The following is a 10,053-nucleotide window of genomic DNA, read 5'->3' as shown; positions in this document are numbered from 1 at the left end:
TTTTGTTTTGATCTTTTTTTCTGATTGATCCCTTTCCAAAGAAGTAGTCAGGTATTTGTCTTCAATCTCATTAATTCTGTCTTCCATTGCATCAATTCCTTTGCCCTTTCAATGTGTTACCTATTTCTGACAATTTAGTATTAATCTTCTGGATTTCTATCTGTAGATTTAGAATCATTTCTAATTTCTCACTTATTTTGTCATTTTGTTCTTGTATTTTCTTCCAAAATTCTTCTAGAGTTTTGTCTGTTTTCCTTTGTCTGCCTCTCAATCCTTTGACGATACCTAAATATAATTCTTTTGAATGCCTTATCAGGGAATTCCAATGCTGCTTCTTTCTCAGGGATGTGTTTTGGTATCTTGGTCCCTTGTTTCTCCTGCTTTATCCTGCTTCTTTGTGTGGGCTGTGATGCTCTGTTGTCTCTGAGGCATTGTGACATTTTTGTGTTTATATTTAATTGGTGATTATATGTTGGAGTGACTTGCCCACAATTTTCGTTTTCTTTGTATGTTATCTATACAGGCAGGATACTGTGCTGTGCTCCTCTATTCACTAGTTGACAGCACTTACACACTCACCACCTGCTTCCTTTACTTTGTCAGCCTCTCGTATGTCCTTGCCAACCCTGCCAACAAACAGAGCCTGTTCTTAGATCCCTGGAATCTGAATGAGAATGCTATCACTTTAAAATCCAAAATGGTTGCCGCTTGTAAGCATTCAAAATAGCTGCACCTTTGGTCACTTTAAATATCCAAAATGGCCACCACTTGTAAACATTCAGAATGGCTTCACCCTCAGGCACTTTAAATATCTAAAATGGCTGGCATGTGTAAGCAATCAAAATGGCTGCGCACTCTGGACAGCAGAAAGTCCACAGCTCAGGTTGTCTCCCTCCTTGCTGTTTCCCTTACTAGTCATAGGCCATCAGAGCAGTTGTCCCTGCAGTCTTTGGTGACCAGGACTGATCTTTAGGTCAATTCTCAGGTCCCAAGACCACTTGGAAATATTCAGACTGTTGGTCTCATCAGAGTAGCCGATAGTCCGCAGCTCTGACCATCTCTGTACTCACTGTTTTTGTTCAGGTTTTTCCACTAGTTGGTGCCTAATCCACGTCTGTGTAGTTACTTTCAAAACTCAGGGTTTCAGGATTATCTTCTGTAACTCTGTCAATTGTTTGTTTTTTTTTTGTTGTTGTTGTTGAAGAGGGTCTGTGTCACTTGTCTGCCTATTCCTCCATCTTATCAGGACTCCCCCTTTGGTTTTTTGAGGTGGTAAATCATTGCAGAAGTAGATTGTCCAGTCTTTCTTCCACAGAGTGGCTGGTGGGTTTGAACCACCAGCCTTCTCATTAGCAGTCAAATGCTTAGGCACTATGCCACCAGAGCTCCTTCTCATCTATAAAATAGGAATAATAATGATAGCACTGATCTCCTAAATTTGATGTGATGATTAATTAAACATGCATTTTGTTCTTGGTCTATTAAGCAAGTACCAGGGTGACTGGAGAAGAAGGGTGACTAACATCCACAAGATGGGTCATCTTGTCCACCTGATTAGTGGAGTATCTCTTCCACTGGGGGCAACCTCTGGTGGGCATTTGTATGGAATATGAATATCTTCACATTCTCTGATCTTTCTGAAAGACCCATCCACCACACCTCCTTGTTACAATTGTCTAGCTTCACTCTTTCACAGTCCCTGGCCATCTGGCAAACCTACCAACCAGTGCTCATTAATAAGTAAAGATTTGTGCTTCAGTCTGTCTTCATTCCTACCTGAAGTAGTTAATGAGAACTCTGGTAGTGTAGTACTTAAGGCATTTGACTGCTAACCAGAAGGCTGGCAGTTCAAATCCACCAGCCACTCCTCAGAAGGAAGATTGGGCAATCTACTTCCTAGAGATACTACCTTGGAAACCCAAGGAGGGGTCGCTATGAGTTGAGTCGACTCCCCAACACCTTCCCACTGGGAGAATTTTCCTTTACCATTGTATTTCAGGGCCATACCAAGTGGGGCAGTAGGGCAATCAGGCAGCAGTTGTCCAGGTTCAGTTGGTGCTGGCACATCCTGCAGGTCCATTGATTGTTTAGGTCCTTGATTCTTCCTTGCACTTCTCTTTCATTAACTGGCAATAAAGAACTCTGTAGATAAGCTTGGATGGAGGACAGAGTGTGAGGTAGTAGGAGATGTACTATGGGACTCTGAGCCATCTGCTTGTGGTAGTTTTTTTGTGCATTTTAGACTGCTCCAGTCTGATCTCATATATATATACCACTTCTATTTTGGAATGCTATTGTGCATGTTTAATTTTATGGTTTGGTGGATCAGATGATACTCAGCTCATGATGGATAGTTCTCATAGTCATGTGGTGGTCCACAGTCAGATGTTCAGTCTTGACTAGGCTCCAGAAGTTTTCCAAGAGCTGCTTTTCCAATGAAGAATAATTTCTGGCAGAAGAGGACATGATCCTATTTCAAGACTCTAGGGGTTTGTGCTTGATCTTCCTGTTGGGGCTAATACAGAAAAGTGTTTGCCACAGAAACTCCCAGGACTGCTATATCTGTGGGTCATAAGTCCCAGTAGCCGTGTAGCTGAGATTATGGCCCTTACCTGCTGCAGAGCCTTTTCTTACTCTGATTGATACTCAAAATGGGTAGCCTTGTGGGTTACCCAATGAATGAGTTGGAGTGGCATGCCCAATGTGGTCCACATTGTCTCAAAATTCCAAAGATGAATACCAAGCACCATAGGCATTCCTTTGTGAGGCAGCTGCTCCAAGTGCAGCCTGGAAGGGTTCTCATGGAGGGGAGGCTGGTTCCCTCAGACTGGGGGAGGGCTTCTTCTGCAGCCAAAGGTGATATGGGGGGGTTGGTGTTTAGAGTTCTTATCTTCAACTATGCCTTTCCAAATGTCCCTATCCCATCCCATGTCTCAAGATTCCACTCTTTCCCCACTTATATCCTTATTTAAACATCTGTCAGCATTGAGCCTTTACTTGATACTGAAACTCTGAGGGCCTTACTCTTACATCCTGGTCTTGGTCCTCAGCTACTTCTGCCCTGTAACCTCACAGGAGATGAGGAACTTATTCAAAGCTGCCACTGAAGATTTATGAATCATGTTTTCTTAGTTAGATAGTCACTTGATTTTCTGGTGCCTTGTTCTCTTCCTGGACTTCATCTCAAGCCATCCACTGGTCATAGTACGAGAAACTGTGATACCATCACATGCCATGGATTATTCATGTGCTCCTTAAATGTGAGCAACTCAATTCCATTTTGAGAGTTTGCTTTCTTGGAATCTGTCATGAATTGAATTGTGCCTCCAAAGAGTATGTGTCAACAAGGCTAGGCCATGATTCCATTGTGTGATTGTCCTCCATTTTGTGATCTGATGTAATTATCCTCCATTTTATGATATGTGTTGCAAATCCTAACCTCTCTATGTTTGTGAGGCATGATTAGAATGGTTTGTATTTGAATCACAGACTTACAAGAGGGTGTGACTCAAGTCACACCCTTACTCAAGTCACCACCCTTAGTTAAGTACTCAAGTGATGCCCTTACCCAAGTCACCACCCTTACTCAAGTCACACTCTTGCTTGAGTCACACATTTTATTTTATAAGAGATAAAAGGAGAGAGAAGAGAACAGGGACTTGATAAATACCAAGAAAGAAGAGTCAGGAGTGGAGTGAGTCCCTTGGACCTGAGTCCCTGCACTGAGAACCTCTTAGACCCAGGGGAAGATTGATGCCAAGACACATGGAGATCTCTAAGGAATACAAAACCCAGAAATGTTGAAAGGAGACAAAACCTTCCTCTAGAGCCAACAGAGAGAGAAAGCCTTCCCCTGGAACCAGCACTCTGAATTCAGACATCTAGCCTCCTAAACAGTGAGGTAATAAATTAGTTTGTTAAAGCCACTCACTTGTGGTTTTTCTGTTATAGCAGCACTAGATAACTAAGACAGCATCTCATGGTACATTACAGTACCAGTCAAGACCCCAGCAGAAAACATTCAAATTGGGTAATTTGGCCTAAAGGATCAAGGGAAGGAATAGGTACTGGAACCCTGAGAGAGAGAAAGACTGGTGTGGGGAAGGCCATTGACAGGAGCTGGAGCCTTTGGTTGAGTGAAGTGGGCAACTTCTGTTGATTTGGAAGGTAGGGAGATGGAAGATAAAACACACATTTATCTCACCTTCCTCCTCCTTTCTGATCTGCCAGGGCTCCAAATTAGCCAACTCTAAGCAGAAGCCTCTGTAATCCATACAGTTCAGCCCCACCAAGGCACAGATAAGAATGGAGAATGGTGAAGACTAGAGCTGGAGGAGCAAATAAATAGAAGTTCCAAACCCAAAGATAGAAGAGGTATTGGTGATTAAATGATAGAATCCTTACTTTCCAGGTACTGTATTTTTATGCAAAGAACCTGCACATTATGTCGTGTTTTGCAAACCATGTGACTCCCTAATGTATTAGTTTCTTATGTGCTATGTGTATTATATGCATGTGTGTATTATTTACATGGTCACATTATATGTGAAAGACCTTGGTAGGCTCAGCCAATGTACCTCATAGGCAGTCACCACCATCTGTCAGTGGAGGCTTGTGGGTGTTATGATGCTGAGCAGGTTTCAGTGGAACTTCCAGACTAAGACAGACTAGGAAGAAGGCCTGGTGATCTACTCTTGAAATCTAGCCAATGAAAATCTTATGGATCACAGCAGTCTGATCTGCAACCCATCATGAGGATGCAGGTCTGGATAGCCTTTTGTTCTGTTGTGCATGTGCAATGTAGTAAATTACCTGGTATGGCTTTTCTAGCCATAAGTCTTTGTAAACTCCATGGTGGAACTTGCTGTGAGTAACTGAGGAGCTCCTGATTGTAAAAGTTATCCACCTGGGGTATTTCTGTTGGTAGTGGCACGGAGCAATGTTCTGGGAAGTTCACTCTCTCTCTCAGGTGCTTAGAATTCTGATGTTATGATTGGTTAGTTGGCCACTCTGCCAGGCTCAGAAGGAGGCCTCCTAGAGGCAGAACTCTCTCTTTGACTGCTGGTGAGAAGGACATGCTCCTGAGAGAAATGCGCTCCTGAGAGAAACACGCTCCTAAGAGACACATGCTCCTGAGAGACATGCGCTGCTGGGAAAGAGATGCAAGAGACACACATTGCCAAGAGAGACACCAGGAGACATGCACTGCTGGGAGAGAGAATGTGAGAGACTGTTGGTTGAGAGACAGTGGGCTGAGAGAGACTGAGCATTGTTCCTGAACTTGAATTGTAGCTTTCCCTATTAAACCCCATAATCTGTGAGTTCTGTGTGGCCACTGCAGTGAATTTGAACCCAGGAGAGTGGTGGTGGCTGCTTTGGGAGGAACAGTTGGTGAAAGGGCTGGAGGGAGGCAGTATGTCTGGCCTTGCAGGAGTAGGCCTTGGGCTACTGATGGTGATCCTGTCTTCCTCTTGTAAGGTCAGAGGAGATTAGAAGATGTGGCCTCCTTGCCCCTTTAGCAGCATGGGATCACCATGAGTCAGAGGCTGACTGGACAGCAGCTAGCTGTAGCAAAAAACCCAAAGATATTATAAGGATCAAACTTGTGTGCTAGCTAGATTTTATTCCACTTATTTCCCTCCCTTATTTCATTATTTATTATAATTTTAATTAACTTAAAATATCCATGTATGTCTAGTGGCTACTGTACTGGATGGTACCATACTATGCTCAGACAACATAGGTTTAAATCCTGGCTCTATAGCTTACTTACTGTAGTAAGTTTACTAAACCTACTGGTTAAGGAAGTTTACTTAACCTATTTATATTAAGATGTAAATAGGCTCACTCACTGCCGTTGAATCGATTCTAACTCATAGTGACTCCTCCTTGGGTTTCTGAGGGGGTATCTCTATGGAAGTAGATTGCCCAGTCTTCCTTCCAAGGAGTGGCTGGTGGGTTTGAACTGCCAGCCTTCTGGTTAGCAGTCAAATGCCTTAGGCACTACACCACCAGAGCTCCTGTAAGCAGGCTAGTGTGTTTTAAATTTTATGCATTAGTTGTATCATGTTAGGGACAAGCATTACTTTATAATTGTCTTTATTTAGAGATTATACATGGATTAAGGAAATGTATACTGGTGCCAACATACAAGGGGTAGACTGTAATGATTAGGTTATGTGTTAACTTGGCTAGGCCATGCTTCTCAGTGGTTTGGCAGATATTATGTAATCATCCTCTATTTTGTGATCTGAAATGGGCAGCCAATCTATTGAAAGGGGAGTTTCTTTGGGTGTGTGGCCTGCCTCTAATGTATATGAATGTTCTGGCAAAACTTGCTCTTTCTGGATCCTGCATTTGATCCTTCATTCACGTAGTCATTCTCTGACTTCCAGTTTCTAGCCTTCTGTTTTGGTTGCCTCTGTGCCGTTCTAATAGAAAACACCACAAATGGAATGGCCTGAAGAAACAGGAGTTTATTCTCTTACAGTTTAGAGGCTTTAAGTCCAAGTTCAAAGTGCCAGGCTCTAGGGGTTGGATAAAAGCCCCTCAACCTTGGGCTTCAGCTCTGCCTCCAGCTCCTGGCCCATTGAAGCTGGAGGCTTTTCTTCACTCAGCTGCAGGCTGCTGAGGCTGACAAGTCCAAAGTTAACAAGTAATAAGGCACAGTCCCGATATTACCAAACCACAGAGCAGACCATTAATTCAAGTCCATTGAAAGTCCCAAGACTGGCAGAGCATGGCAGGCTGCTGAAATAATGGCTTGGCTACATTCAGGGTTCAAGCGTGCCATAAGCTAGAGACCATTCCCAAAGCTGCTTCTTGTATATGGGAAGCAGACTACATCCCTAAAGCAGCTACTCAGCTGCTTGTGGCAGATCACACCATGGAGTTGATTGTCAGTCTCATCATGGGGCATAACTACCACCAGTTGCCCAGCCACTCAATCAGGCCCAGCCAAGCTGACACACAAACTTAACCAACACACCTCCTAAACTGTAAAAGAATAAACTCGTTTGTTCAAATTATACATTTGTGATATGTCTGTTATAGCAGCACTAGAGAACCAAAACACCTGCCTAAGAAACCAACTTTTAGTTATGGTACTGTTATTCCTTTAGGCAGCTATTCCAGAAGCCTGGATTAATTCTCAATAAGGTCATCAGTTCAAGTTCTCATTTCTCACCTGAATGTGTCAACAACCATTTAATTTGTCTTTCTGTCCTTACCTTTTAAAACCATAATCTACCATGCCATCAAGGAGCTTTGGTGGTGAAGTGGTTAAAGCATTTGGCTGCTAACCTGAAGTTCAGTGGTTCGAACTCACCAGCCACTCCATGGAAGAAAGATTGGCTATCTGCTTCCGTAAAGATTCATAGTCTTGGAAACCCAGTAGGCGTCACTATGAGTTGGAATCAGCTCAATGGCAGTGAGTTTGCTTTTGGTGCCATGCCACCAGAGTGATTTTCCCATCCTGTAAAATGTGAATCCAGCTATATCATGTCCTTATTTAGAAACCATTAGCACCCTTAGCCCTGAGGATGAAATCCAGGCTTCTTAGGATGGAACTCTTGTCAACTATACACAAGGAAACAGGTCTAGAGAAACAAGGGACTTGCCCAAGGTCACACAGTTCCTTAAAGGCAGCACCACATCCAGTTGTAGATTTCCAGTCCAAAGCCAGTGTCATTTCATCATATCAATCCATTAGTGATGATTAATATGAATAATAACAACTCTTCAGTTTCATTACATTTAAGGCTCTTACTCCCTTTATGTCAAGAATACCAAGAACAGTAGAGACTGGGTTACCTTTTGGGTCTGTACTCATTCCACCCCCACTCAATCCACTGGTGAAAGAAACAAAACCAGTTGCTACTGAATCATTCCTACCCCACGTGTCAGAATAAATCTGTGCTCCATAGGATTTTCAATGATGGATTTTTCAGAAGTAGCTCACTAGGCTTTTCTTCTGAACTGTCTCTGGGTAGATTTGAACTTCCAACTTTTTGGCCAAAACCAAGTCAAAACACAAGCATCCTTTAGTAATCATGGTAGTTAAGGTTGTGTGTCAATTTGCCTGGGCCTGGTTGAGTGGCTGGGCAGCTGGTGGTAGTTATGCCCTATGATGAGACTGGCAATCATCTCCATGGTGGGATCTACCACAAGCAGCTGAGTAGCTGCCTTAGGGATGTGGTCTGCTTCGCATATATAAGAAGCAGTTTTGGGACTGGTCGCTAGCTTATGACATGCTTGGACCCTGGATATTGTTGTTCAGCAGCCTGCCGTGCTCTGCCGATCTTGGGATTTTCAGTGAACTTGAATCAATGGCCTGCTGTGTTGTTTGGTAATATTGGTAACATTGGGACTGGGCCTTTTTTACATGTCAACTTTAGGTTTGTCCATCTCAGCAGCCAGCAGTTGTCTGAGAGAAGAGAAGCCTGTAGCTTCAGTGGGCCGGGAGCATGATACAGAGCTGAAGTCCAAGGTCAAAGGGCTTTCACACAGCCTCTAGAGCCTGGCACTTTGAACTCAGACTTCTAGCCTCCAAAAATTGTAAGAGTAAACTGAAGTTTGTTCCAGCCATCCCATTTGTGGTATATTCCTGTCAGAGTGCCACTAGGTAACCAAAACAGTAATTAATTGTGAAATTAGCATTCCCCTGTGTCAGGCAGAGTCCTGCAGAAGTACAGGTGACGTAGAAAATCTACTGTATCTAGTTTGCACTATTTGAGAGATACTTCAGCTCTAAGTAGTCCTTTTTCAGGAGGCTATGTCTCTGGTCAAAGAGCCTTGGTGGTGCTGTGGTTAAAGAGTTCACCTGCTAATCAATATATCTGTTGTTCAAACCCAGCAGCTGCTCTGGGGGAGAAACTTCTGTAAAATTTCATAGCCTTGGAAACCCTATGGGGCAGTTATACTCTGTCCTATAGGGTCACTATGAGTTGGAATTGACTCCATGGCAGTGGATCTAGGATGTCCCTGACTTTCAGTTCTAGGTCTTCGCTCAGGTGATGTTGTTCATTCAAGCTGCAATTTTGAGTGAAGCCCAGTAATTCCCCTTGTCTGGGTAAAGATTTACTCTGTCTTGTGTTGTCAGCAGCAGTCCCAGACACTTTTCGGTTTTTAACAGAGACCCCATCCATTTCCCTTCTGTCTGAGTGAGGATCTCAACTTTTGGGTGATCTGTTTAGGAAAAAGACAGCATTCTTTGAGTCTATGTTATGAGAACATAACTCATTTACCATTACAGGGTTCCATGCATGGACAATTACAGGACCAAGAAGAGGAACATTCACCAGTGTTATTGACAAAGGGCTCAGATGATGTGTTTCCAACATTTTAATGTGCTACTATGAAAGCACATTCTTCATTTTTTGTTGCTTAGAAGTTCCCTCTTATCTGTACATATAATATCACTTTTGGATTTCTAAAGGACAGAATATTCTAAGCTCTTGAAAAATTGTAAATATTAGAGACTCTCTAATGTTTCCCTAGCTTCCTAATGACAAGAATCACTTAGAGATTTTTCCAGTTCCCTGGATCCTGAATCAGAATCCCAGAGCCTGTGGCCTGGGCAGAGTTCCTGGCTGGGGCAAACATTTCTGAAACTTGGCTACTAGTTGAAAAGTTGAGGGTTCAAGTCCACCCAGAGGTACCTCAGAAGAAAGGCCTGGTAATCTACTTCCAAAAAATCAGCCCTTGAAAATCCGAGGAAGCACAGTTCTGTTCTGACATAGATGGGGTCACCATGAGTCAGCTGACTCCACACAAACTAGTAGTAGAGCCGGGGAAACTATCTATTGAACAAATGCTCTCAAACGAGTCTTTTTTAAAATCAATCAATCAATTAATTAATTAATTTTTTATTTATTGGGTTTTGGGTGAAGATTGACAGAGCAAATTCACTTTCCATACAGCAGTTCACATATACTTTGTCTCATGGCATTGACCACAGTTTACCACAATGCAACAATTCCCCTCCCACTTCCTCCCCATAGTTACCTCTTTCCAGTGACCATCCCTCCATATTCTCCTGTGCCCTGAGCTGTC

The sequence above is a fragment of the Orycteropus afer genome, unplaced genomic scaffold, assembly GCF_000298275.1.
Source record: "Orycteropus afer afer isolate SDZICR_OR568_19922 unplaced genomic scaffold, OryAfe1.0 scaffold00302, whole genome shotgun sequence".
In the NCBI taxonomy this organism is placed as follows: domain Eukaryota; kingdom Metazoa; phylum Chordata; class Mammalia; order Tubulidentata; family Orycteropodidae; genus Orycteropus; species Orycteropus afer.
This window is presented reverse-complemented; position numbering follows the sequence as displayed.